This window comes from Coenobita brevimanus, chromosome 40 (genome assembly GCF_032717465.1).
Source record: "Coenobita brevimanus isolate Jiangsu-jjx chromosome 40, ASM3271746v2, whole genome shotgun sequence".
NCBI classification, from domain to species: domain Eukaryota; kingdom Metazoa; phylum Arthropoda; class Malacostraca; order Decapoda; family Coenobitidae; genus Coenobita; species Coenobita brevimanus.
Genome location: NC_136993.1, coordinates 43,624,706 through 43,639,334, shown reverse-complemented (window position 1 = coordinate 43,639,334; position 14,629 = coordinate 43,624,706).

Here is a 14,629-nt window from a genome sequence, read left to right as displayed (position 1 = left end):
TCTCCAGAACATTTTCTTACAGTCCCTCCACTTTACACTCAAATTCCTTCCAAATTCCTCATCCACTCTCTTCTTACTTTCTCTTACTAATCTTTTCACCTCTCTCTTTCTTTCCACATATAACTCTCTCTTCCGCCTCTCAGCTTCTCCCATGCCCCTATTTCTCATCCATTCATTGTATGCTTTCTTCTTTTGTGCCACAGCCTGTTTCACCTCTTCAGTCCACCACGCTGTTCCTTGCACCCCCCTCCGTCTTCTCTTCCTTCCACACACCACATCACATGCTGCACATATTTCTTCTGTAAATATCTACTACTCCTTCCTCTCGTCTTTCCCTTCTTCTATTCCTCCATCTTACTTGCATTCTAATTCTGGCCACCACCAAGTAGTGGTCAGAAAGTCCACTCCCCCAACCTCTATACACTCTTGCATCCTTTACACATCTTCGCATCCTTTCATCCACACACACACAATCAATCATTGCCTTCCTTTCATTCAGTTCACCACCCACCCTTCTCATCACTCGCCATGTATACCTGTGGATCATTTCATGCTTGAAGAGGGTGTTGGCTATCACCAACCCCCTCCCAGCACAAATGTCCACTAATGCACTCCCATTCTCATCTATCTCAGCAGGCACACCCCACTCACCAACTGTTTCATCCACCTTCACATTCCCAACTTTACCATTCATATCACCGATCAAAAACACTCTCTCATTCCTTCCAAACTTTTCCATGCTGGCTCGGTATGGAGCGCTGTCGGCCCACGTCTGTTCTCCTTGGTAGTGTGTGTGTGTGTGTGTGTGTGTGTGTGTGTGTGTGTGTGTTTCCCGGTCTATAAATCACTATCGGTGGGCAAGGTGCAGCTTGGTCCAAGAGATGATGACGATGATGTCTAAGAAAAAGTGTTACAGAAAACAGTTTTAGAGCTAACTATGGTATTAGTACAGGTACGTTTCTTAGGGATAACTGTGACATTATGTGAGTTTACTGTGAGCCTCTCGGTTTCATTCTTTCCTGCCTTAGGTGGGAATGTACATTTATGATGTGCTTTCATTTTGTGATCATCGCATATTCAGAAATATTGTTAAGACTTACTGCATGTAACATTTAACACTAAAGTTAAAAAGTGGTTGCTATTTGGAAGACCACTCAGTTTTTATTTTTATTCATATGAATAATTTATTTTTAAAATGCGTCATTTAAGAAGACTGGACTTCCATTTTACCATAATATGCAGATTTGGATACTGTATTGCCTACATCACTGCCTCTATTCAAATAATATACATTTGAAATTAAGGCTGAGTCCTATGGAACCCCACTGCATAAGATCATCCAGGGAGAAGAGAAAACATCAACCACTTTTCAGTCTCCTCTCTGTTAACCAGTTTGCTAACCAGTTATATAATTTACTGATAGTTTCCAAGCTCCTTCCTCAGACCATAATCTTTCTAATACCTTATAAAATAACCTGGAAAGTTATAATTTGTTATGAACACAAGATATTCAAGCATATCACTCAGACATTTTTTCCCCTTCTGAGGCTATGTCGGTTACCCTTAATTAGTCTCAGGGATTCTAGGTGTGACATCCTTGTATCTCTCAATAATGGGCTAAGCATTTTTCATACAAGTAACGTTACACTCCCTTGTTTGTGCTTTTAAGTTTAAAATTTCCTACTCTGTCTGAAAACCGATGAAACATTTACTAGTTTTTAGTCCTGTGGCACCACCACTTGGTGAAGTAATTGCTCAACTTCTGAACGATATGTTTCACTACATGTTCACAACAAATAGTTACAACTACAATATTGGTGTAAATTTGTTTGGCTTTGAAGATTAATAATAACAAATATCTGATACATTTTCCTGTCTGTCATTATTTAAATTCCACCTGTGTTCATTTTCTGCTTCTATCTCAGTGATATAACGACTAGCCATGACAGTTGATAATATTAATATTAACACACACAGACTATGAATAATATATTCACTAATATCTACAGGCTCGTCAGTATCCTTAATCATAGGTTCTATTTCACTCTTATGTTGTTTGCAGACGTAGTTTATGTTTATTTGTGACTTAACATTCTGTTATTAAGCCTTTATAAAAAAAACTTCAAAGACTGTATATATGTGTTATACGTCAGTATTGGCAAGAATATCATTGTCCTCAGCAGCCTGTATGTGACGATGGAAAAAACTATACCCACTTTTTGAGAACTATTCTTAGAGATACTTCTTCATTGTGTGGATTGACTGCCCCCCCCCCCTCCCCAGGACATAATGTAACTTGGTGGTGGTATTAGGTGTAGAAGCTGCAATTAAGGAGAGAAGAAGGCTTTTCTGGGGATGGAAACGGGATGGAAACAAATAGGAATACTTGGCTGCCAAGCATATGGCTAGAAAATAGGTAAAAAAAAAAAAGCAGAATCTGAGTCTCAGAGACTTTTACTGGCAAACCTAATTAGTGTGGGAAGGAAGAGTATGCTATTTAAGGTGGCAAACCAGACGAAGAGGGAAAACAGGGATATCATAGGTTAGCAGTTTGTGAAAAATTATGAAGGAAAGGTAATGGTGAACAATGGGGATAATAAAGATCCCTGGAGATAGTAGTATCATCGGTTGTTCAGTGAGGAGTTTCACTGGAATAGAGAAGGTTTGGAGTCAGCAGATCCATAGTTTGTCCATTGACCATTGATTAACTGATGCTTCTACTGTAAGCTGGGCAATAGAAAGGATGCAGGTGGGGATGGCGGCTGGTGTCTCTGGGCTGACTACTGAAATGCTTAAGGCCTTGGTAAGTATTGGAGTGTGGTTAGTTACAGACTTAATAAATAAAATCGTATATTAGTGTTTTGTCCCAGATGATTGGAAGTAGAGTGTGATTGTAAATTTGTACAAGGGGAAGGATGATGCCCCGGAAAGAGAATATTATAGACGCATAAAACTTTTGGACCAGATAACGATGGTAATGGATAGAATTCTAGAATGTATGATTCGAGAAAGATTGAATATTGATGGGATGCAGTTTGGACTTTTGCCATGAAAAGGGACGACTAAAGTCCTCTTCATTGTTCGACAGCTTCAGTTAAAATATCTCTATCTATCTATCTAAATACCTAGGCTGCTTCCCCCAAGGAAAGGGAGGTAGCCGAGACAGGACGACACACTCTCCATTTACTCATCCATTTAAACACATTCATTCACATCTTAGCCCCAAAGGGGAGAACGGACAGATCCTCACCGCACCACACCGCACAAGGGTCAACTGCGCAATGCAATCAGTGACATCCGCAGCAGGGCCCGACAGCAGAACTGGTTTACCCCTGCCACATCATAACATACCCATCCCCTTACCCGCACCTGACCTGACTAGCTGATCAGACCAAATGCGGGAGAATATCCCCTCAGGGCTGCGTCATCACTTATTTATTCACAATTTCTCTCCATTTATTTCTGTCACGCACAGCCACTCTTCCTTGCTCAACAGACATCCCTCTCGCATCCAGCGCTCTCTTCACACTATCCATCCATCCTATTCGTGGTCTTCCTCTCAGTCTTACACCTCTCACATCAGATCTAGTTATCTTTTTCACCAATCGGTCATTATCCATTCTCTCCATATGCCCAAACCATCGCAACACCCTCTGCTCAACTCTACCAGCCATCTGAACAACTCCAGTTCTCCTTCGCACTTCATCATTTCGCACCCGATCCATATGCGTCACTCCACACATACTCCTCAGACACCTCATCTCTGTTACATTCAAACTTTTCCTCTCTGCTACACCCATATTCCATGTTTCAGCCCCATATAATGCAGTCGGTACCACAACACCCTCATACAGCCTTCTCTTTACATCCATTCTAAGCGAACGACATTTAAACACTTTTTTCATTCCTCCCAGCACCTTTCCTACTTCATTTATTCTAAACTTCACTTCTGCATCTATTCTTCCATCCACAGCAACATGTGACCCTAGATATTTAAAACAATCTACCTCCTCAAGCAACTCACCATTCAAAACTATATTCATCCCCCTACCATCTATCAACCTCGTACACTTCATCACTTTACTCTTATTCTCATTTACTTTCAAATTCCTCCTTTCACACACCCTTCCAAACTCCTCTACCAACTGTCTCAATCTCTCCTCTGAATCGGTCACCAGTGCAGTATCATCTGCAAACAGCAGCTGCTTCAGATTCCAATCTCCACCATCAACATTTACCAGACTCAGACCACCTAAAACTCTTGCATTCACCTCCCTTACAACACCATCCATGTAAATATTAAACAACCAAGGTGACATCACACATCCCTGTCGCAGCCCCACTCTCACGGGAAACAATCACTCACAGCATTTCCCACTCTTACACATGCTCTACTATTTACATAAAAACTTTTCACCCCTTTTAGTAACCTACCATCAAGTCCATACAATCTTAAAACAGTCCACAAAGCCTCCCTATCAATTCTATCATACGCTTTCTCTAAATCCATAAATGCCCAAAACACATCCTTGCCTTTCGCTAAATACTTTTCACACGCTTGTCTCACAGCAAACACCTGATCAACGCATCCCCTCCCTCTCCTAAAGCCACACTGCTCATCACTAATCACGTCCTCTGTACCCTCTCTAACTCTCATAATTAACACTCTACCATACACCTTACCTACAACACTCAACAGACTTATACCCCTAAAGCTAGTACATTCATACTTATCACCCTTGCCTTTATACAACGGGACCACACAAGCACTTGCCCAGTCAATTGGCACCATACCTTTCTCAAAGCACACATTCAACAATCTTACTAACCAGTCAACAATAGTCACTCCACCACCCTTCAGACATTCCACAGCACACCCATCCATACCTGCAGCTTTCCCTGTTTTCATCTCCTTTACTGCCTTCTCCACTTCCTCCTTCGTGATCAAGGAATCATTCAACTCTCCCAACACATTTATTCCTTGCACTCTTCCATCCGCCACAATCTCAGCCACCCTTTCCTCCTCTACATTTAATAATCTTTCAAAATACTCTGCCCATCTCTTCCTTACTGCATCCATCTCAATTAACATCCCTCCATCCTCTGCTTTTACTCGTTCTTCCTTCCCAGACTCTCCCTTTCGCATCCTTTTCACCTCCTTCCAAAACATTTTCTTATTCTGTTGAAAATTCTCTGTCAGCCGCCTACCCCACCTCTCATCTGCTGCCACTTTAGCATCACGCACAGCCCTTCTCGCTCTATTCCTCTTTTCCTTATACCTTTCATATGACATCTCATCCTTCCTCTGCAGCCACACTTCATATGCACGTCTCTTCTCGGCCACAGCCATACTTACTTCCTCGCACCACCATTCACTTCCTTTTCTTACACCACCACCCACACGTCTCACACCACACACCTCTTCTGCATGCCCCACCACAGCACTCTTAAACAACTGCCATTCCTCCTCCACGCTGCCATTTTCCCGATCTTTCACTGCGTTCCACTCATCTTTCAATTTCTCCTGATACTCTATCTTTTTCTCTCTTTTATCCAACTCACTCACTTTCAAAACCTCCCTGCCACACCTAACCCTCCTAGCTCTCACCCATCTCTTACCTACTCTTAACTTTCCCTCCACCAGGTAGTGGTCAGACATACCTCCACCCTTCCCTCTTAGAACTCTCACATCCAACAATCTTCCTATTACATTCCTAGACACAACCACATAGTCCATCAAAGCTCTATCAACAACCCTTCCACCCTCCTGTCTCACCCATGTATACTTATAAATATCTTTCTTCTCAAACAGCGTATTCCCAATCACCATCTCTCGCTCAACACACATCGCTATCATTCGTTCCCCATTTTCATTTCTTCCAGGCACACCATGCATACCAACTACGCCTTCAACTGCTACATTTCCCACTCTAGCATTCAGATCTCCCATCATTACCACATTCACATTCGCTCCAAAACTCTGCAGACACTCATCAACATCATTCCAGAAAGACTCCCTCTCTTGTTCATCCCTTTCACTACCAGGCCCATATGCACTCACAAACACCCACAACTCACGTTCAAATTTCGCTTTCACCCACATCAGTCTCGATGACACCTCCTTCCATTCAATCACACACTGCTGTACTTCCGGACTCACTAACAGTTAAAATATACAGGAAATAAAAGGGATCTGTCCTTTGTTTTTGTTGATATCCTGAAGGCCTTTGGCAGAGTCCGTATGGAGGTGGTGAAGTGGGCAATGAGAAAACTTGGGATCGATGAGTAGCTTGTTAGAGTAGTAATAGCTTGTATGCGGGTTGTCGCACCCAGGTAGGAAGGAATGGAGATTTGAACGATGAGTTTCCGTGAATGTTGGTGTGCATATGGGGGCAGACTTGACTCTTGAGCCCGTTGTTGTTTATCATGGTGCTTGATGCCCTTTCACGTGGCTTCTGAAATGGACTCTCGTTGGAGATGTATGCTGATGTGTTGTTGTTGATAACAGTGAATGAAAGGAAGACGGAGGAAAGATTTAGGAATTGGAGAGATGGTATGGGGCACATGGGCTTGACAGTAAATGCAGATAAAACTAGAAAGCATTACGAGAGTGCATACCTCAGCCAGTGCCTTTCTAATATAAAGAATCCGGATCCGTGAAGATGAGATCCGGATCCAGTTCCCCCTAATTAAACAAATTCTTTGTTTGTTCATGACCCACCGTTCCACAATATTTCATTGAAATTCACTGAGAACTTTTGGAGATATTGCCTGGACAAACAGACAGACAGACAGAAAACATAGGAGAATAGAAAACCTCCTCCAACTTCGTTGATGCAGGTAACAAAGGCGATGGTATCTAAGTTTGGTGGCAGTACTGTCAAATAAGTTAGGGGGTGGCAATCTACAGTTTGCCACAAGGGCATCGTAAGTAATTCCATCTTGTGCACTGTCATAAGTGGGTGCATAAGAGGTGTAGTGGTATTTGTGGCAGACAGCTAGATAATGCTGATTTCATGTGTGCAGTCTGTCAGGGAGAGCATGTGGAGATTGTCCGGCATGAAGGGATTGATCATGTTGGTGAGTCTCTCATGTATATGGAAGACTTTTGTTATTTGGGAGACATATGTGCTTGAGATGCGGCTGGAGTGAGGTGTGGTTGGAAGAAATTCAGGGAGCTGTTGCCTATCCTGGCAATGGGAGAGCTCTCCTTCCGTGTAAAGGATCTTTGTTTCCGGCATGTGTTAGGAGTGTAATGATCTGTGGCAGTGAGACCTAGGCAGTATGGAAGAGGATAATCCTAGGGTCAAGCGTACGGAAATGACAGTGATTAGGTGATGTGCAGTACGTCCTTACAGTAAATGCGAGACCTGGGGGAGGGGGCTAGGTTTACGATTGAAGAGTTAAGAAGATGGATGGGACTGGAGTGTTTTGATGTCGTGATGGGGGGTGGAGGGTTAGATTGAGATGGTATGGGCAGTGGAGATGATGGTGGAAGACAACTCGGTAGAGAAAGCGAGAAGTGTTAACGTTAGGGGTAGGGTTGTGAGAGTTAGACTGTAAAAGGTCTGGGATGAAATCATTGAGTGTGACTTCAGGGATAAAGGACTGAATAGAGAAGCTGCCAGAGATTGCGCAATATTGAAAGCCACCATTAGGTGACCAAGGCCGATGCATGCAACCATATTCGGGCCTTTACAAGCAAAACGAAATTAACGAACTTACTGATTTAGAGATGACCATGAAAATTTTCTGACATAGTGTTTAACAGTTCGGAACCAACTAAGGCTCCCTACCTGCTAAGGGATAAAATCTGGGAGAATCTTTTGTGTCTTCATCATATAACAATATCAATATGTGGGTATCGTTTTTCAGTTAAAGTATTCACGGCGCTTTCAAAACACGACCATAATGCAACATTGTCACACAATTTTCAGGGCTGTGCCTGAGAATGTAGCTGCAAATGAAATACACTAGTTTTTTATTGTCACGGTATATGCATTACCATGGATGACAATTTAGCACAGGGTGAAGTAGATTTGTACGATTTTAGTGATATTGGAATGAATTAGGAAAACAACTCGTTTCATGTACTGGAATGTGTACATATGCCAACCTGGATACAGCTGATCACCATCCACAGTCTTTAATGCTGCCATAACAAAAATAAACCAAAGAGCAACTGCTGATGCCACGATCCTCTGGATTTGCATACTGGTTTCTGGAAAAATAATAGTGAATGTGTAGTGCCACACATTTGATATTCATGTATGTATTTAGTAGTACTGTAATTTTAAGTTAGATAGGGTGTAACCTGAATATTAGTTTATAAGTTCCTACCCTAAGTAGTAATTCATATATTAATAATTACTGTAGGGCTAACTCTATTTTTATATGTATGTATCTCTGTATCTATGCAGTGGGTGATGTAATTGTAGATGTTGAGCTATGGGAATTCCCCGTCTCATGGAGTAACGAATAACACACAGATGCGCCAACTTTTCTTGTCGTTGTTGGGCACCGAGTTTAAACCTTAAACAGAGTAATGATGATTATACAATTCTTTCCGTAACCTAGTTGTGAAATGTTTGCTAATGAAGCTGCTAGAATACAAGTATGTAAGATTAGCAGTCCAAAAGGCCTAAATAATGTCATTTGTGAGGATTTAAAGTTCCATTTGTCTTGGCCGTCACTAGATGGCATGAGCTGCTTTCAGATTCAAATTGAAATAGTGATAGAATCAGTATCTAAAATAAGTAAGGAATAAATCCCAAATTTTCCCCAATTCAATCAAAAGTCTTGTCGTCATGGGTACACTGCTAAATAAATTGTAAAGAGAATTGAAACCCACCATATTTCAAAAACATAATCTCATTTGAGCTAGCAGTGGCGTCGCTAGTGCCCGACAGGCCCTACTTGCTGCCCAGACATCGTGTGTAACAGACGTTCGTTTAGGTGAGTCGTCCACATTTCTTCTTCCTCCCCCTCTTTTTCTTTGTTTAATCCTTACTTATTATGAACTATGAGAAGTAATATTGTTGAGAGTTTAACGTAGAGTGACTTGCTGCCCAGACATCGTGTGTAACAGACGTTCGTTTAGTCCCCAGACACCGGCGACGTCAAAGTGTGCACGAGGCCTCCTAGTGGTATTGCCCGTAGATTTTTTACATACACATTTACACTACCCACGAAGTATTTTACAAACCGAAAGTAGTTGATATGTTATTAATGATCCTATCAAGTGAACTTTTTTTTGTGAATAAGAAATAGAAATATAAAAGTGATATGTTCTGTAACGGAAAAAAAAATTCAAATTCATTAACTGTTCTCTTTCTTTAAAATTAGTTTATTAGAAAAATTATAATCAGGAGCGTGGAAGGGAACTTACTGATTGTGAGCAATAATGTGATATTTAAGTTGTACCTCGAGGCTAAACAAGCCCGAGTGATTGAGGTGTTCCTAGTGATTGTATTTCTTTTTTTTTAATTATTCCTCGAGGCTAGACATGCCCGAGAGGTTATGTATTTTCTAGTGACTATATAACATTGTTGATGATGAACTGTAAATAATTCTGATGTGGAAATCGAGAAAATTATATGAGAATATATTATATGGGTGAGAGATGAACACAAATAATCATTCTTATTGATTCGAGGCTATGCCAGCCCGAACAGACAATTCATACCCGTAAAAATGTCCCTGTCTTGAGGCCATTGTTGAGCCCAAGGGTAACGGCCAAAAAGAAAGTAAAGTACAACGACTCCATACCTCGCGTGTATCAAATTGTTTCGTCTGGTAATAATGCTAGAGGAATGATCACCCAAAAGCCTTAGTAACATTTACAATCTTCTCTCATACTAAAAAGGGTCATGTAATAAAAAATGTTTTTGTGGAAATTAACAGAATTATTAAAGTAAAGTATATAGCATTTTCTTTTCTTTATTAGTATACCTAATCAAAGAAATTATGTCCTCAAGCCAAATTCACTCCCCTTCCAATTCAAGATTCCTTCGCTGAGGGAACGACAACCACCTGAGGTACCGACTAAATCTAAACTCGGCCAAAAACTACAAACGCTACCACAATTCATTCTTTTCATAAATATTTACCATCCACTATATTAAGTCGAGTACCACTTGTATATCCATGGGTGAGTTGATCAGTACCCACAACAGGTAAGAATATAAATATCACTACCATTACACTGGTGAATACTGGTGGGATAAAATTTTCGGTATTACAAATGTTTTCATTACAAGGACTTGTTTTGTTATTATTATCATTGTTAGGTACCTGTACCTCCAGCTACCTCTGTATACCCCTGTAAACTTTTTAACGATTAGTATCACACATTAGCTAGAGCAAACTGAAAAGATGACCTCTGCCTGAATGAATTGCTGGAGATACTTATGAAAGGAAATATTCACCTAATGAACTATCCATTTACGCATCAAAAAAATAATCATAAGAGCGTTGAAAAAATATGAATATCTACTTTGCACTCTATATATGTATTCCATATTAAAGTAGGAAGAAATAAATAACTGAGAGCGTGCAAAACCTTTCCATTCATAGAAAATTTTGCAAAGGAAAACTACAATCAATATCCATTCAGATTCTCAGTCCTGGAAATACTGAGCTGAAAAGTCGTGAGTTCACAGCGAGTGGGAACGGGAGAATGAAGACAGCTACAGATCTTACAAAATTTTTATATGAGAGACAATGTCAGAATCATCCACGATATTTGCCAAGTCATTGTATGTGTACCTTTCACAGATCCAAAGCACACACACACACATACACACACGCACACGGGAGACACCAAGGAGTGCAGATGTGGGCCGACAGCGCTCCATACCGAGCCAGCACGGCCAGTGGCATTACCTAAATTGGTATCTTTATATGAGTCAAGCTCTGTACCAGGTTAGACTAAAAGGTTTTTTATTATTAAAAAAATAAAAAATATGAAAAAGTTTAAACAAGACTTGTTCAAACAGAAAAGAGAACCGAGTAACGAAATAATGCGCACAGTCAGCTGATTGTTTAGACTACAACTGCCCCGGGGAATGTAAGTACTCTGTGCTTTTAGTATTGCAAAATGGCCACATACTTTAGTAATCAAATTTGGAAAAGAAAAGGGATAAAGGTAGAAAGCAAGATGATGATTTCTACCAAGAACTGGTTGAAATGGACACTCACAATAGACTGGTAGAGCGTGTACACGAACTGGAAATGGCCTTTCAAAATGAGATTGATGAAATGAAGAAGCAGATGGACTTGCAAAAGGAAGAAATAGAAAAACTAGGAAGGGAGGTCAACAAGAAAGACACAACCATCAGTGAACTAACAGTGGAAGTGAGTACACTTAGGAGGAAAATGAGTGAAATGGCAAGTAGAGTAGTCAACCACGAGAGTATTATGGAAGAGTTAAAAAATGATACAGAGACAATTAGGCAAGTAAGCAGTCTGACAGAGCAGAGCAGTAATATTGAAGCGAAGATAACACAGGAGAATGAAGCTGTGCAAAGCTACAAAAATGATGTGGAAACCACGTATGTTGCAATGGTGAAAGTAAAGAAAGACTTAGAAACAAGGGTGGAAGAAAAAAGCTTTAAAAAGGAAGTGAAAAGAATAATCCAAAACAATCCAAAGTTAGTCAGAGATTCAGTAGATATCAACAAATCTATGGTAATCACTGGTATAGAAGAGGAAGAAGTAAAAAACAAGATCTTAAGAGATAAAAAGGAGATGGTAAATGTAATGAGTTTATTGAAAGAAGTATCAGAGGAAATCTGAAGTAAAGGCATAGAGGAACACAAAAGGTTATGGAAATACGAGAAAAGCAAGTCAAGACCTCTAAAGGAAACTTTCCAGAGTGTAAACACCGTGGAGGAGATACCAAAAAATGCAAAGAATCTTATGGAAAAAGAGGTTTTCAAAAATGTATGGATAAAAAGATGCATAACACAAGAGGAACTGGAATTACTAAAAAGAGAAGAGGGAGGAAGCAAAAACAAAAAATGAGGGAAGATCAGAAGAGAAAAACACATTTTTTTTTTTACAAAGTAATAGGATTGCAGGTACGAAAGTGGTACATCAACAGGAGGGAATAAAAAGGAGGAAGGTAGTAGAACCATGTCATGACAAGTATATAAACAAGATGATTAAGTTGATGTACTCAAATGTGGATGGAATGGTATCTAAATTATTAGAGATGAATGATTATGTCAGAGAAAATGTACCACATATAATATGCCTAACTGAAACAAAATTAACACCAAGGATATCAAATGACATACTAAACTTACAGGAATATAATATATGGAGAAGAGATAGAAACTTAAAAAAAGGAGGAGGAATTATAATACTAAGAAAAATCTAAAAGTCAATGAAATAAAACTAGATATACCCTCACAAGTAGAACTGATTGCAGTAGAGATCAACACATATGAAGGGAAAGTAACTGTAGCCAATATGTACATGCCACCCAGATCAAACACATGGGAAAGATACGAATATGAGGACCTAGCAGAGAGTACTATTCAGAGTTTAAGAGCATTACTACATAAAATGGAAGAGAAATCGGAAAGAATTATACTAACTGGAGATTTTAATACACATATAAATTGGAATACTCTAGATATAATAAGCCAAGAAAGATGTTGGGACCAAAAGCTCCTGGATCTCGTGCAAGAGTTTTTCCTAACGCAACATGTGAGGGAAACCACTAGAAAAAGAGGACTCGATCTCATATTTACTAGGCAAGAAAATGATATTGACAGTTTAATATATCACCCTCCACTCGGCAAAAGCGACCATGCAGTACTAAATTGCAACTTCAGGATAGCATATGACATAGTTAACAGTAATGAAAGTTACAAAGAGTCTAAACTATAAAAAGGGAAATTATCAAGACCTGAAGAATTATTTCTTAGAAGTTGATTGGGAAAATGAGCTTAGAGGATAAGATTTAAATGCTGTATATAAAAAATTCTGTGAATTTTATGAAATAGGAGTCCAGAAGTACATCCCACAGCACAAAGAAGCAGATAAGAAAATACAGAAATGGTTTAATACAGAATGTAAAAAATCAAAAGAAAGAAGAGTTTTCTTGTGGAATAGATACAGAAGAGACAATAGCGAAAGGGCGTATTATAATTACAAACAGGCAAGAAACGATTATACAAGAATAAGGAGGGAAGCCCAGAAACAGTTAGAGGAGGATATCATAAATAAAAGTAGTGATCAACGGAAGCTATTTTACAGCTACATCAGAAGCAAAACCAAAGTAAAAAATAAAATACAATCCATTACGGACGAGGGAATCACCTATACACAAGAGAAAGATATTTGTGAAATACTAAATAAGATTTTCCAATCAGTTTTTACAGATGAAAAAAATTTTGAGAGGGACTATGTGGAACATGCATGCCCACACATACTACCAGATATACAAATATCAGAAAAGGTAATACAGGAGGAGTTAAGTAAATTAGATAGAGGAGAAGCAAATGGTCCTGATGAAATTTCATGTTGGGTGCTACGAGAATGTGCAAAGGATTTAAGTAAACCATTATTTTTAATTTTCAAGAAATCCTTGAGTCAAGGTAAACTACCTGATATTTGGAAGAAAGCAAATATTGTCCCCTTATTCAAGAAAGGGAATAGACAAAATCCACTCAACTACCAACAAGTATCACTGACCAGTGTTGTAAGCAAGGTATTAGAAAAGCTTATAAGATAAGCTTGGGTAAATCATCTAGAAGAACACAATATGATAACAGAAAGACAGTTTGGTTTCAGAAAAGGAAAATCATGTGTTACTAATCTGTTGAGCTACTATGACAGAGTAACAGATACAATACAGGAAAGAGACGGATGGGTGGACAGTATCTATTTAGATTTCAAGAAAGCATTTGACACAGTACCACACCAAAGACTTTTATGGAAACTGTACCATCAAGGAGGAATTCGAGGCAAACTGTTTTGCTGGATGCAAGATTTTCTCATAAAAAGAGAAATGAGAACAGTACTAAGGGGAAACTACTCAACATGGAAAGAAGTGACTAGTGGAGTACCACAGGGCGCAGTGCTGGCACCAATCATGTTTTTAGTGTATATAAATGATACAGACAGTAACACTGGAAATGCAAGCTATCTGAATATGTTTGCAGATGATGGAAAAATACAAAGGAGAATTACTAACACAGACTCTTGTAAAGAGCTACAAGAAGAATTAAATAAACATCATGAATGGAGTAATACATGGCAAATGGAATTCAATGTGGACAAGTGTCATGTAATCAAGTTTGGTAAAAGTGGAAAAAGACCTGATTGGGATTATACGTTAGGAAATAAAACCCTACACACATCAGAAAGAGAGAAGGACCAAGGTGTAATTATCAATAACAGACTATCTCCGGCTGACCACATCAGTGAGAAGGTACGGAACATATATACACTGCTTGCAAATATGAGAATAGCATTCACAGACATAAATAAGACATGCTAAGAAGGATAATAACATCATTCATCAGACCAACCCTGGAGTATGCATCAGTAGTCTGGAGTCCTCATCTCAAAAAACACATAGACAAGATTGAAAAAGTACAAAGGGCCGCTACAAGAT